The sequence below is a fragment of the Erythranthe guttata genome, chromosome 14 (genome assembly GCF_056151865.1).
Source record: "Erythranthe guttata isolate IM_541 chromosome 14, IM_541, whole genome shotgun sequence".
Taxonomy (NCBI): Eukaryota; Viridiplantae; Streptophyta; class Magnoliopsida; order Lamiales; family Phrymaceae; genus Erythranthe; species Erythranthe guttata.
Window position 1 is genome coordinate 3,025,539 of NC_142546.1, and position 14,053 is coordinate 3,039,591.

Below are 14,053 nucleotides of genomic sequence, written 5' to 3' on the forward strand. Positions count from 1 at the left end.
AAATCTGATTTTTTTTTTTTTTCCGAGTCAAAATGTTTTAGGTTGTCGCAATCTAATAATCCATTATGGATGGTGGGATTTATATTTGACTGTTTTAATGTTGAGTCAGGTTGTGCTTTGTTGTATCCAATTTCTTTTATTTTTTTATTTATTAATTTACCTTATTTAAAATCATTTTCCTAAAATGAATACTTTACGTTGATTTCACTAATTACTACTTTTTTTAAATTGTAGGAAAACATTAAAACAGTGCAGTGCGGCTACTAATGAAATGATTTTTTATCCAAAAAAGTAAATTAATTAAAAATAAATAAATTAAAAGAAATTGAAGAAATGATTTATTGAACATAAATTGGGCCTAGGGCCCTAGGGTGTTCGGGCATAAACATTGTATCATTTTAAGGCCCTAATATTAAGGTAGCTAAATATATATTTTTATATATAACAAAAATAAATAAATAATTAGATAATTACCGGGTTGAGTTTTACTTTTACCGAAATTTTTAGGTCGTTCCTCTTACTTTTTCTTCATTTTGTTAATAAATTTAAATGATCGAGTATTAAATTACTGATGTTCGTTCTATTGTATTTACTAGCATTTCTTCCCCATGCGATGCACGGGATATCATTTCAAAAGTAAAAATAATGATTAGTTTAATACATTACGATAGGAATTATAATAATATTTATTAGTGATTTCGGTATAATATTAATATTTTTATACAAATTTAATAATACAAACTCATTCCGAAATAAATATATAAACTTAATTGTCATAAAATGAAATTGATCATTAAATAAATGAAGCAAAGAAGAATTAGAGAAAACAAACTGAAAATAGGAGATAAAATAATAATAACAATTAAAAAATGGGGGAATATGCCATTAATACCAAATCCCTCCCAAAAATAAATCAATTCCAAATCAATCCCAAATCACATTACCGTATAATTCACCCCTCTTCCTCCAAATCACGGTAGAAAACATATCCTTATAATATGCAGTCTTTTTTTTTTAAATATTTTTTTTATATTAATTTAAAACGTAAGTTTTTTTTTTATTTTACTTTTCTAAATGGTTCATATTTAAAAAAATTAAAATTTACTACATACACATCGAAAACCACTAAATTTACCACTACGAAATTAAAATAAAAATTACTATAAAATAAGCATAATCCACATTAATATTAACATAATCCCACTATGTAATTAGTGAAAACCACTATGTAATTAACAAATTTCATTACAAAAATTCACTAAAAACCTATCAATTAACAAGTGTTTTTTTTTTCTTTCCAGTTTTTTGAAATAAAAACCACTCTATATAAACATGAAAACCACTCTGTATAAACAGCTATATAAACATGAAAACCACTATGTATAAAAACAACTATATAAACATGAAAACCACTATGTATACACAAACTATATAAGCGTGAAAACCACTATGTATAAACAACTATATCAACATGAAAATCATTGTGTATACACAACTATATAATATAGACCAGTACGGAATTAACCTAATCCACTATACAGAATTATTAAAAACACTAGAAAATTGATGTAAACCACTACAGAATTAAGCTAATCCACTTTTGCAGCCATGATTTCCCTGCTCGTGAAATGAAAGACAACGAATCAATCAAATTTATTCAAAATTTTCCTTTTTCAATGGCAAAAACTTAAAATCCACTGTAATTTATAGAAAACCACTATGACTTATCGAAATCCACTAGAAAAACAAATGCAATTCATAAGTGCACAAGATCAACCAAAATTAAATCCACTATAACTTATCGAAATTCAGTACAAAAATGAATCAATTCCACTCATTCAATTAATTGATGAAATTATCCATTGCACGTCGCAAGAAAACAAAAAATGGACAAAAACTCATTTTAGCTAATAAAAATATACAAAAAAATTATAAAAAAAAAAAGAAAGAAAGAAAGAATTCAAAATTAAACCAGCATCTTCTACAAAGGCGATGCAAAGGAAGAAAAAAGAGAGGAGATGAAATAAACGATCAAATATAAATAAAACTTAATTTGCATATGTCATTTACAGATTTGCACGATTCACAAAGTTAGCCAGTAAAAAAATGGCACATCGATGAGAACAATTTCTTACCTCATAATTAAGAGGACAAAATCATACATTTAGGTAATATGCGGTGAACCAATCTTCGTTCTCCCGATTGTTCGGGCTCATCACTGGAGCCACCGCAGGTTGCTGTTATATCCGCCTCACGGGTCCTCCGAGGGTCGACGGCGGCGATGAAAAAGATTGAGAGTAGGGCAGCAACATTAAAGAAAAGGCAAGATGAGAAAAAGGCAAGGTTCAACCGAAAACCCCTTAGATTTTAGCGGCGGCGGTGAATAGAAAAGGGGAAGAATTCAAGAATATCTGGCGCTTGATTTTTTTTACCACCAAGATCCCGCTGTGAGCGGTTGATACGCGTTTTCCTCACGTATAAATTACCGCAAGTATACGGTATCGCATTTTGCAGAACAGTGGTTCCGGATATCGATCCACAGGGACCTTGTAGATTCAAATGCTGAGTAGTGTAATTATATTATCGTTATATTATCTAGCCGATCGTAAATAAGTGGATTGGTGATAAACCCTAACTTAAAAGCATGCAAGATCGTAAACATGCAAATATGGAATGTACGTAAATAAAGTACGACAACTCAACGCGGGGGGACTTTGATTTAAAGGGGACTTCTAGGGCCAAATCCACCTATGTATAATCAACAACGATCTACACATCCGTTATCTAACGCCACATTCCTATTCGTTAACCCAGACGCTAAAGTACTCTAACCCCCGTCTCCAGTGTAGTTAGAGTCTACCCACAGGTCCGACGTCTCCGTTCAGAACCTGCTATTAAGAGAGCATTTAGGCCAAGTCCTTAAGGGCTACCCGAAGTGCATCACGTCTCCGTTTCCACACCCCGAGCTATGTTTTCCTAACTTCAAACAAGAAATCCTCTCTCGAGTTCATTCCTATTTAATATCAATCTGAGAGCTGATCAACACAATCAGAAGCATTTAATACAGGAAAACATAAACGAAATCAAAACACGACAAATAGATAACAGAAATGACGATCGAAATCAATATATACAAGGCTTCATTGCCCTAGAAGAAAATGTTCTTAGTTCATAACAAACATAGAGTCAAAAGAATGTACACAAGAAAAGAAGAACAAAACGTAAAGAAATATCGTAAGAAAAACCCAAGTCGAAACCCTCGTTGAAGATTCCCGCGAAGAACTGTCGAAGACCGAAGAAAACCGAAGAAAGTCGAAGAAGAAGCAGAAGAATGAGGCTTGCTTCTATTTATAGTAAGGCAAAGCTTCTTGAGGAAGCTTTGCCTTTTTAGATATTTATTACACATCCCGAGGCCCATATCGCGATATGAGAGGCAATATCGGGCGATATGGTAAAATTACAAGCTCTCTGTTTCGTTTTCCCCCATATCGCGATATGGGGTGGCATATCGCGCGATATGGCAAAAATGCAAGCTCTCTGTTTCGTTTTCTCCCATATCGCGATATGGAAGGTAATATCGCGATATGGTCTCTGCAGTAACTTCAAACTCTGTTTTGACCCTTTTGTAGCCCGAATTTGACAATTTTGCATTTCACAAAAATTGTAGCCCTTGCAGTTGGCTTTCTAAATCCACTTGAATCAGCTAAATCGGAGGTCGTATGAAGAAGTTATGCGTAAAATACCGAAGGCTGCCACCATCCACTTGATTGCAATTTTTGCTCTTGTTTGACTTGATTCTCGGCTTCGCTTTCAAAATCGTTTCGAATCGGTAACAATATCTAACAAAACCTAAAAATAGAAATAAAACAAGAAACGCAATAATATATACAAATAACGCCGAAACTCGGACGAATGAAGACCAAAACTCGAAGATTCGATAAGCAAAAATCGAGCAAAATGAACACTTATCAGCGGTGGAGAGAGGAGAGGAGGAGGCGGCGATGGAGGGTGAAGAAAGGGGGACGACGGCGGTCATAAATGAGAGGTTTGGGAGAAATCGAAATAAGAAAAAAGTAATAGGCGATGGATTTTTTTTTTTTTTTTGAGTAATTCAAGTCATTACAAGGGAAAGTAGGGGAGGGGGGACTCGAACCCTAGACCTTTTACCCTATTGGTAAGGCTAGGTACCAACTCTCCTAATGAGGACTTGGATCGTGAATTATAATACAATTATTATAAATTAATATTAAATAAAAGTCAAATAAAAAGAAGGGTATAATTGTGAAACTATATTATTTTTTATTAATTAAATGTGTTTTGGATTTAACTTAAAAATGAGAAAAAAATTTGGACCCATTGTAATTGGAGGAGTCTAATGAGGGGTGTTTGTCAAATTATCCCTTAAAAAATATAGTGTTGTGGATCAGGACTGTACTAGTCGAGATTTGGTGTGAAGTAATTAGAAAAAAAAGTAACTGCAAAATAGAATATATATATATATATATATATATATATATATCAAAAAAAAAAAATTTTTTACGAATACGCCATTAGGGTTTCTTAGGTTGCCCTAACGTTTCTTTCTTTTATATATAAGATAAATTATCTTTGAGTTAAGGATCGGTCAGTAATAGCCAATATTGTTAGAACTGGACCGGACCGGTTGGACCGTGATCCGGCGATGATGCAGTTCGATATGACTTCTAGAATCGGAACATTTGAAAATCAGAGTCGGATGGCTAAAATCCGGTTCGACTAGGTAAAAGGAACCGACGAACCTGCCAAGGAACCTAATTTTCGAACAAAACAACTCAAACCACCGTTTAATTGTGGTTTGAATTTGAGCGAATCCCTCACGGACTTAGTTGTGGTTGGCCAGATCTAGTCATAGATGGTCTAATAAGGATGGCGGATTGTCGAATATGGTCATGAATGGTTGAATAGGGGTGGCAGATTGCCAAATTTGGAGAATAAATAATGAAAATATATAAAATGTAAGCAAACTAAATATAGCAAAAAATAGGGTGAGCTTGTTAAAAGTGGAAATAATAAGTAAGCGATTAAAAAATAGGGACTATTAGTGAGAACTCCCTCTAACATTATTTTAATAAGGATGGGTCCAGCTCATTTTCCTTTATTAGTGAGAAACCCATTCTTTTTGTATTCTCAAATTTACCCTCCCACTATTCACTACTCATTATCCACTAGTTTGATATATTTTTTTATTTTTTATATTTTAATTTTAATTTTCATTTTTTTATTTATTTCTTCTTTAAAAAATAATATTTTTTTAAAAAAAACTTTTTTTATATTTTTTTAATATTTTTCTTTAAATATTCTTTTTCTATATTATTTTAGTTTTCAGTTAAAGCAACTATATGCCAATAAAACGACTATTATTAAAACGACTATTATAAAACGACTATTATTAAAACAATTGGTATTAAAATAATGATACATCAGTTTCACAATTTATTAAATTAATTATATATTATATTATTTTCATTGTAAGATTAACTAATTATTTAATTAAAACATCTCCAAAACAACTATTTGTTAAATGAACTATTTATTCAAACAAACTAAAAAGTAATGAAAACAATAATATTGTTGCGCAAAAACAACTATATTGTTATACGAAAACAACTATATTGAATCAACTACAAATTATTGAAATCCACAATAGCAAAAGCAAAAGCAAAAGCAAAAAAACACACCAAAATTCCAACAAAAACGACTATTATTGAAACCAACTACAACCGTAACGAAAACAACTATATCTTTTTGAGTAACACGAACATAATTTCAACAAACCAGCCTCCCAAACAATACCTGCTCCTCGAGGTCAATCTATTCCATTACAGCGGTGGTGGAGGTGGTCTTCGGACAAGGATTCCAGGATGCTTCCAAAAATCGAAAGAATAAAAAAAAAATACCAGCAGATCTGCTCATCCCTCAGAACGGAAGGGGGGGAGACCGGAAGGCCGCCGTCCGTCCTAAATTCGGTGGCGTTGCCTTGTCGTTGTCGAGATCTGGAGCCGGCTTCGTCCTCTCCTTGCCCCACATCCGTCGGATTCCCAATTCGAGAAAGAAGAGAAAGGGGTCTTCCTTGTCGTAGTTGAGATGTAGCGCCGCCTTCGTCATCTTCACCGCTGCCGCCATCGAGCCGAGTGAGTTTCGGTTCCAGAAAAGAAGAGAAAAGATGATGGAGATTTGAGAACGGCGGTTTGTGGGATTTGAGAACGGCAGTTTGTTGCAGCAAATATGGCTAGGGTTTGTAAATATAAGAGTAGGAAAATTAAGGATAATATAGGTATAACACTTAATAATTGTATTAATATTAATTTAATTAAATAATTAAGGGGTTCTCACTAATAATGAAAATGAGGCTATATCCACCTTAATATAAGTAAATGAATTTGGGGGTTTTTACTAATTATCCCTAAAAAATATAAAGAAAAAAAAAAGAAAAAAAAAAACGATTGAACCGGTTCAATAGTATAGAACCATGACCCAAATAGTCGTCCGGTTCCATAATCGGACCGATTCTGATAATATTACTAATAGCTGATAATACTCAATAAATTAAAACTCTATTCATATATGATATTTTATTGATGATTTTTAGCAAAGGAAAATGATAACGAGTTTCAGTAAATGTAAGACATTTTTTTAATTATTTCTATTTTTTGACGTATTTTAGTAGCTATAGACATCTTAATATAAAAAATAATTATCGTCATCTACTTATCCTTAACTGCCTGCCTACATGGTTTATTCTTTCCAATTTCCAGCCTCAAACACGAATGAATAAAACTCTAGAGTTATTTGTCTTTCATATTCGATATTGAGTATAACTAAACTTTTATCTCAGTTTCAACCGTATCATCTTCCAAAACCGATAAATCCATATTCTTGGTGATTAATATAATGATTAACGATGTGATGAATTTTTAAATAAATTGCGTATGTTAACTAAAACTCTTGTGCGATATTCTCCCAAAATAATATCATCGAAAGCGATTTGACAAAATTAAATGGGATATATTAACTTTTAAAATTTTAAAATAAACCGTCATACGTTTACTAAAACTCGTCCTGCATTTATCACTATCACTTAATGAAGGGGTTATATAGCAAACACCCCTAATTCAATTTCTACTTAATGATAAATCCAATTTTATTAATTGATATTTGTTATAAATCCAATTAACGTGAATTATCCAAAATACCCCCATTTATTATTAAGGAAATAATTATTTTTTTTAAATATACTAATCCCCTTAATATCTCCCATATTACGCCATTTCAAATTCTATTTTTTCTTTTCTTTTCTTTTCTTTTCTTTTTAATGGTTTTCTTTTATTTTGTAATTTTTTATTTTCGGTTTTTTTATTTTAAATTATGTTTTTCTTATTTATATTTCATTTTTTTCATTTTTTATTTATACATTATACCATTTATATCCTTCATGCTCCAAGTTTAGCACTTAATTTACCTCCTTAATTTCCCTCCTAATTTGTCATTAAGAAAGTAGGAATGGATAATGGAGAGTAGGACCGGCAATTGAGCTGGGCCTACCCGAAGCCCGATAGCTCGGCCCGATTTTATTTGAGCCGAGCCCCATTAATTGTGAGTCGGGCCGAGTTTGAGCCGTTTTATTAAACCCGATTAAACTATGAGCCGAGTCTGAGCTTACCATGGCTCGACCCGAATAAAGCCCGACTATACACACACACACACACACATATATATATATATATATATATATATATATATATATATATATATATATATATATATATATATATATATATATATATTTGTTGTCCTTTATTTTATTTTAGGTCTCAAGATTTTCGAAAAGAGTTAAGGACATTTAGAATTGCTTCTAGTTATTTTTTTTATGATTTTTTTTTCATTTTGGCCTCGGATGCATTTTTTGTATAATTAATTAAGGATTAAATATTTGCAATATTAAGTTTTATTTGTTTTAATGAACGGACTATGATTTTTTATTTATTTATTTATTTTTTAAGCTTATTTTGATTTTCAATGAATAGTCTAGATTTTTCGCTTAGACTGCGAAGTTTTTTTTTTTGTTGTTCTTTAATATGTCGACTGCAAAGTTGTAAAATATGTAATTTGTTTATTGCTCGATATAAGCCCGATATAAACCCGAAGCCCGAAAAAATGCGTGAGTCGAGTTTGAGCCTATAGGTATGAGGCCCGATGGTATTTGAGCTTGAGCCTATAATAATGAGGCCCGATGGTATATGAGCTTGAGCCGACCCAGGCTCGGCTCACATGGCCCGATTGCCAGCCCTAATGGAGAGTGGGATAGTCGATGGTGGGATAATAATAAATGTGAAGGGCTGACCTGTCATTTCTCTTGCCTTTTTTTTAATAATTTATTTTTTATTTTATTATTATTATTATTATTATTATTATTATTATTATTATTATTATTATTATTATTATTATTATTATTATTATTATTATTATTATTATTATTATTATTATTATTATTATTATTATTATTATACCAATCATCTAATCAATTGTCATCCCTGTATATCTCAAATCATATCATCTTACATGACGCATATCCCTCATTTTGAAAATATTTTGACATACCCCCAGGGCAACCCTGAACTTCATATAATACACTTCTAAAATCAGTTTTAAACCCTACCCACTCACGGTCTCTCTCTTCTTCTCTCCCAAATTCAAAATCCCGCCTCCACAAACCTCCCACCGGCTTCCCGGAGCCATAACTCTCTCTCCGGTGGTCGGAATTCGATGGTTTAACTACCGTTGGATTCCTCTCGCCGAGCTCTTTCTTTTGGTAGTGATTTCATTTAGTTTCGAACGCTGATCTGTTTCTGCAATTTTTTTTCATTCGAGAACGGTGGTCTTGCCGGAGTTTTATTTTGTGTTCCACCCGTCGAAATTTGACGGGTCACTTACCGTTGGATTCCTCTCGTCGGGATCTATATTTTGATGGTAATTTCGTTTATTTTTATGTTTTCAGATTTATTTCTATATTTTTTGCATTTGTGGCCGCGCGGAACCATTGGTGGTTACTCTCTATCTCTCGATCTCTTAATGTTTGGTGATTTTTGAGTGTTTTGATGTTTTTCTTCAAATTTGTTGATTTGCACTAAAGTAATTTCTTTTTGTTTTTGATTTTGCAACTGCAGCTTAATGAAGGTCATTAATCCTTTCCTTGAAGGTGTCAAGTTTTTGTTTTTTTAAGTTACATCAGATCTGTTCAACAGACTGTATACATTACTATAGTAACATGTAGTTACATATGAGTATATTTATGTATTTTCGATTTGTATTTTATTGGTTCTGATATGATTTATAATAAAAATATTTAAATTTGTAAATTTTTGTTGGGGTTTTATGAATTTATTTTGCATAAGTCAGTATTCGTGTGTGTATACAATTGATCGACTAAAAATATGAAGAAAAAACGAAAATAACTATTAATTACTATAGGTACTATAGTTACATGTAGTTGTTTTCAGTATTGTAAACATATTGTTTTGAAAAAAAAAAAAAAAAAAAAAATTAAATTTAAATAAAAAAAAAATATATATATATATATATATATATATATATATATATATATATATATATATATTTAACAAACAGGTTTATAAAATAAAAAAAAAAAAGAAAATAATAATAAATAAATCAGCGAATATGATAAATGCAGGACCATAAATGCTGAATGCAGTTTGGCCGAAAATTGCACATAAGGGTAGTTTAGTACTTTCGCTTCCCCAGGGTTATGTCAAATGATGATTTGGGCTTAAGTTTATCCCTAGTTTATTTGGTGGCTAGGGGTATGTAAAATAACCCCTTATATAAATCTATATATAATCAGTATATATCAATACCAACAATAGTATATATCAATCTATATAAATAATATAGTAGTTATATATTATTAGTATATATCAATCTACTTTTGATATATTATGCTGGATGACTACAATACGTGTAATGTTGTATGATTCGAGAAAGTACATCATATCATATAATATTGGATTAGAGCAGGACATGGGTCGGGTTGGATAATTATTGGCCAATGATCAACTCGATCCGACCACCCGATTTTGTTGAAAATTGAAAATTATTACCGGCCCGACCATTATGGGTCGGGTAATAGTTGGCAACCGATTTTGACGAATAAACAATGGGTGGTTGGTTGGCATTATCGACCATCTATTTATTTATTTTTTTCTTTATATTTATTTTTATTTTACAATAATAATATATTTTTTAAAGTTTTTTCAATAGGTATTCAATAATTTGGAAAAACTTATGTTACTAAAATTCTTAACTTTAGAATTAAGAGTTTTTTTATTTATTAAACTTCTACAATAAGTAAAAATATAAAGAAGAATATGAAATAGGAATTATAAAATAGAAATAGTATGTTTCCAAAAAAAAAATAGAAATAGTATGGAGACGTTTATAAATTTGTGTTTTTGAGTTTTTACCTCTTTTATATATTATTTTAACATTAAAAGAAAATAAGAATTACAAAATTAAATATTTATATAAAAAATATTAAAAAAGTCGGTTGGCCGATATTATTCGACCAACCAACTGTTAAGTAAATTGAAAACCACCGACCGACCCATTTGTATATGGGGCGGTTAAAACGGCCGAAAAAAGCGGGTCGAAAGTGAATCGATTGGCCGATAAAACCGATACATGCCCAACCCTATATTAGATTACTATTGAGTAAAGTAGATCATGTTATATAATATAATTCTTACTTGTAGATTATGTTAAAAATTATTTATGTTACTTTTCATTTATAGATTATGATAAAAAGATAATAATTTACATCATTATAATTATCTAATATAGATATTTGTTAATAAATTTCTGGTAAAATATTAATAAATCGTCGTTTTCATTATCAAAATAATAGTTCTCAAAATTCTTCTTTTTCCTAACGGCTGGTTTCAAACATCTATTTTGATTTAATATTTTGATTTCGATTATTATTATTATTATTATTATTATTATTATTATTATTATTATTATTATTATTATTATTATTATTATTATTATTATTATTATTATATATCAAAATTAAGATTGGGTATTGTAGTAGAACATTGTAAATTTGTAGTATAAGATTAAGGTATAATATTCAGTTTGTATGGTCTGATATCATAATTTGCTGTGCACTCTATTATGTATTTAAGTCTTGAACTCTTTTTTTTTTCTTTTCTTTTTAAAAAAAAAAAAAGTTGGTGGGCGGTACAGCAACTAGCCATTTGTGTGGTTAAGGTTTTAATACTTAATAAACTCACAAAAAGAGAGCATAATAAACCCAATATTTTATTAATATGAATTGAAACTTGAAATCCTAATAATAACGTAGAGAGAGAAATCAAATAAGATCAAATTCAAATTGATTGAAATCAGTTTTAAATATTGAAGGGTAGGATAGTAATTAAACTTAATTACACTTTCACAAAATTACATAATTGCCCGCTCTGGCCAGCCTAAAAGATGTTTTGGATTTATTTTAAAAATAAGAAATAAATTGGGTTTCATTGTAATTGAACTTTTGTGACGAGTGAGTTTTGTGAAATAATCGCCTTAATGAAAGCCCATAAACACTAATTAATCATTGGGTTATGATAAACTGGGCTTCTGCCACACTAATCGAACCCTAATTCTCTTAGTAAAAGATTTTCTTGAAATCCCTAATCTCTTTAATTCCGCCTCATTCTCATCACCATTTTCCTCTACAAATCTCACAGTTTTTTCAGAGCTAATCGTTCTTTCAGTATGATGATTGCTCTACTCTCTAATTGTTTCGTGTTAATTCTTATTAATTTGTTGAAGATTCATCTGTTTGTTTGCTCTATATATGTATAAATTTCGGATTTTTTACTCTCTGATTTATTTTACAATTTTTTTTAGGGCAAATGATGATATTTCAGAATTTGTGCTAATTTAAACCATGAAGCTTCAAAATTCGAGCTTTTTAAAACTGATGCCCTCGAATTTTCTCACAATTATCATTTTTTTAATAATTTTTATTCTGATTAACATGAGAGTTGATGTATATATATATATATATATATATATATATATATATATATATATATATATATTTATAAATATATTTGATTATTTCATATAGTGTATTTTCCAAGATTTGATGAATCAATTATTTTGTTAGTGCCTCTTTGAGTAGCCATATGAGGATCTAATTCAAATATGGGTTAGTTAGGAGGCCTAAAGTATAAAATTTCAGTTCTTTAGTAGCTGAAATTCAAGGTCTTTTTTTATTGGATTGTTTTGTGCTTTGTCAACTCTCCTCCAAAATAGCCTTAAACATTTCATATCTCAATTTCATTACTTATATTTATCAAATAATTAAATTTTTGTTCTTTATGGTTATTAAATTTAAGCATTGCATCTGAATAACTGAATAGGTTGTACATTAAATGTGCATTCAGGTTTTCGGGTTTTAGGTTTCAGGTTGCTGATTTATGCAATTTCAAATTCAAATAAATATTGATGTTGATTTTTTACTTGTTGTATTGTTTTTCGGGGCAGGTGACGATATTTTTCTGAATTTGTGCTTATCAAAACCATGAAGCTATAAAATTCGAGCTTTTTAAAACTGATGCCCTTGAATTTATTACTATTTTCTGTTTACTGAATTTCGATATTAATTTCCGCTGCTTCATATTTCTCGGCTGTTTTTCGTTTCTTCTGTCGACCTCTTCTCTACAGAAACTGCGATTTTTCTTGTTTGTGTTCTTGTTTGTGCTGCTTTTCGCTGCATTGGGGTGGGTTCTCATTCGATTGTTTGATATTTGAAAATTAACGGAGAACTTCGAAAATGTTTTCTTTGAATCTGTGTTTTGCAAGTTTGGCTTTATAATCTTTTTTTTTTTTTTCGTTCTGAAATTTCCCAAATTATTTCCGAAAATTCTGATTTTTTTTGAATCGGAATGAGTTTTTAGATTCTGAAATTTCCGGAATTGGAATTGGAATAGACTTCCGGAAAAGAAAATAGAATTTTTTTCGAAACACCTAAATCCGATCCCACCGGAATTACACCGGTAACATTTCACTCAAATTAGGACACAAGGAATAATTTGGGTAGGTCCACCAAGAACTACAATCATGTCCAATGAGTATATTCAAAGACAAAAAAGAGAAAAATTTCCTCATAGGCTCCAAGATTAATTTATAATTGTTAAATTTTATTTATTTATAAATAAATCCTCAAATAATTCAATTATTTTCACCCTTTATAACATGATTCAACCGCTAAACCGGCAAATCATTTTATTTTTCAAAAACTTGTTATGAAATACTTTATTTTCAGTATTTTTAGACATAATTTGACTACTACAGTATTTTTACATCTCCTCCAAATATAATCAAATTATTATTTTTATTGTCAAATTATGCTCCAAAAGTCATTTTCCTATTATAAAATAGAAATAAGCTCCAAAATGCTTACCATTTGTAAGAGATAATCAAGAATTAAAACAAAATGAAAGAGAACAATAAAATAAGAAAGGGAAAAAAAAAAAGTTAAAGAAAATTCACTTTATCATCAAAAGATAGTCGATAGAGCCACAACATGGCATGCCTTTACACTCCAACATACCTCGGCGTGCTATAGATTGATTGAGACAGCCTCTCTCTCTACACACACATATGAGAGAGAGAGAGAGAGAGAGAGAGAGAGAGAGAGAGAGAGAGAGAGAGAGAGAGAGAGAGAGAGAGATTGAAGTATAGAGAAATTAATGTAGTCTCCATATATTAACAATTACAATTACAATTTGCTAAATTGTCAAATTGTTCTTTTGGCCTTGATTGAAATTATGATTGAAGTGATAGTCAACATAATTAAGTTTGGTTCAATAGTTGTTGCACGCGTTGTTTAGTTGGTAGATTAAGAAAGAAGTTAAATGACCTGAATTTGAATCTCTTTGTCAATACTTTTTAGGTTGAACTTGCCGCATACAATTCACAATATATATAT

At 30.4% G+C, this 14,053-nt stretch overlaps 2 non-coding genes across 2 annotated transcripts; both read left to right on the top strand.

The window, feature by feature from the left end:
* Nucleotides 1-11,963: 11,963 nt before the first annotated feature.
* On the top strand, nucleotides 11,964-12,044 carry LOC148764932 (small nucleolar RNA SNORD36). Its single transcript, XR_016029963.1, has one exon. It is a non-coding gene; the product is annotated as a small nucleolar RNA SNORD36 (small nucleolar RNA).
* A 556-nt stretch (nucleotides 12,045-12,600) lies between these two features.
* On the top strand, nucleotides 12,601-12,683 carry LOC148764933 (small nucleolar RNA SNORD36). Its single transcript, XR_016029991.1, has one exon. It is a non-coding gene; the product is annotated as a small nucleolar RNA SNORD36 (small nucleolar RNA).
* Nucleotides 12,684-14,053: the final 1,370 nt, after the last annotated feature.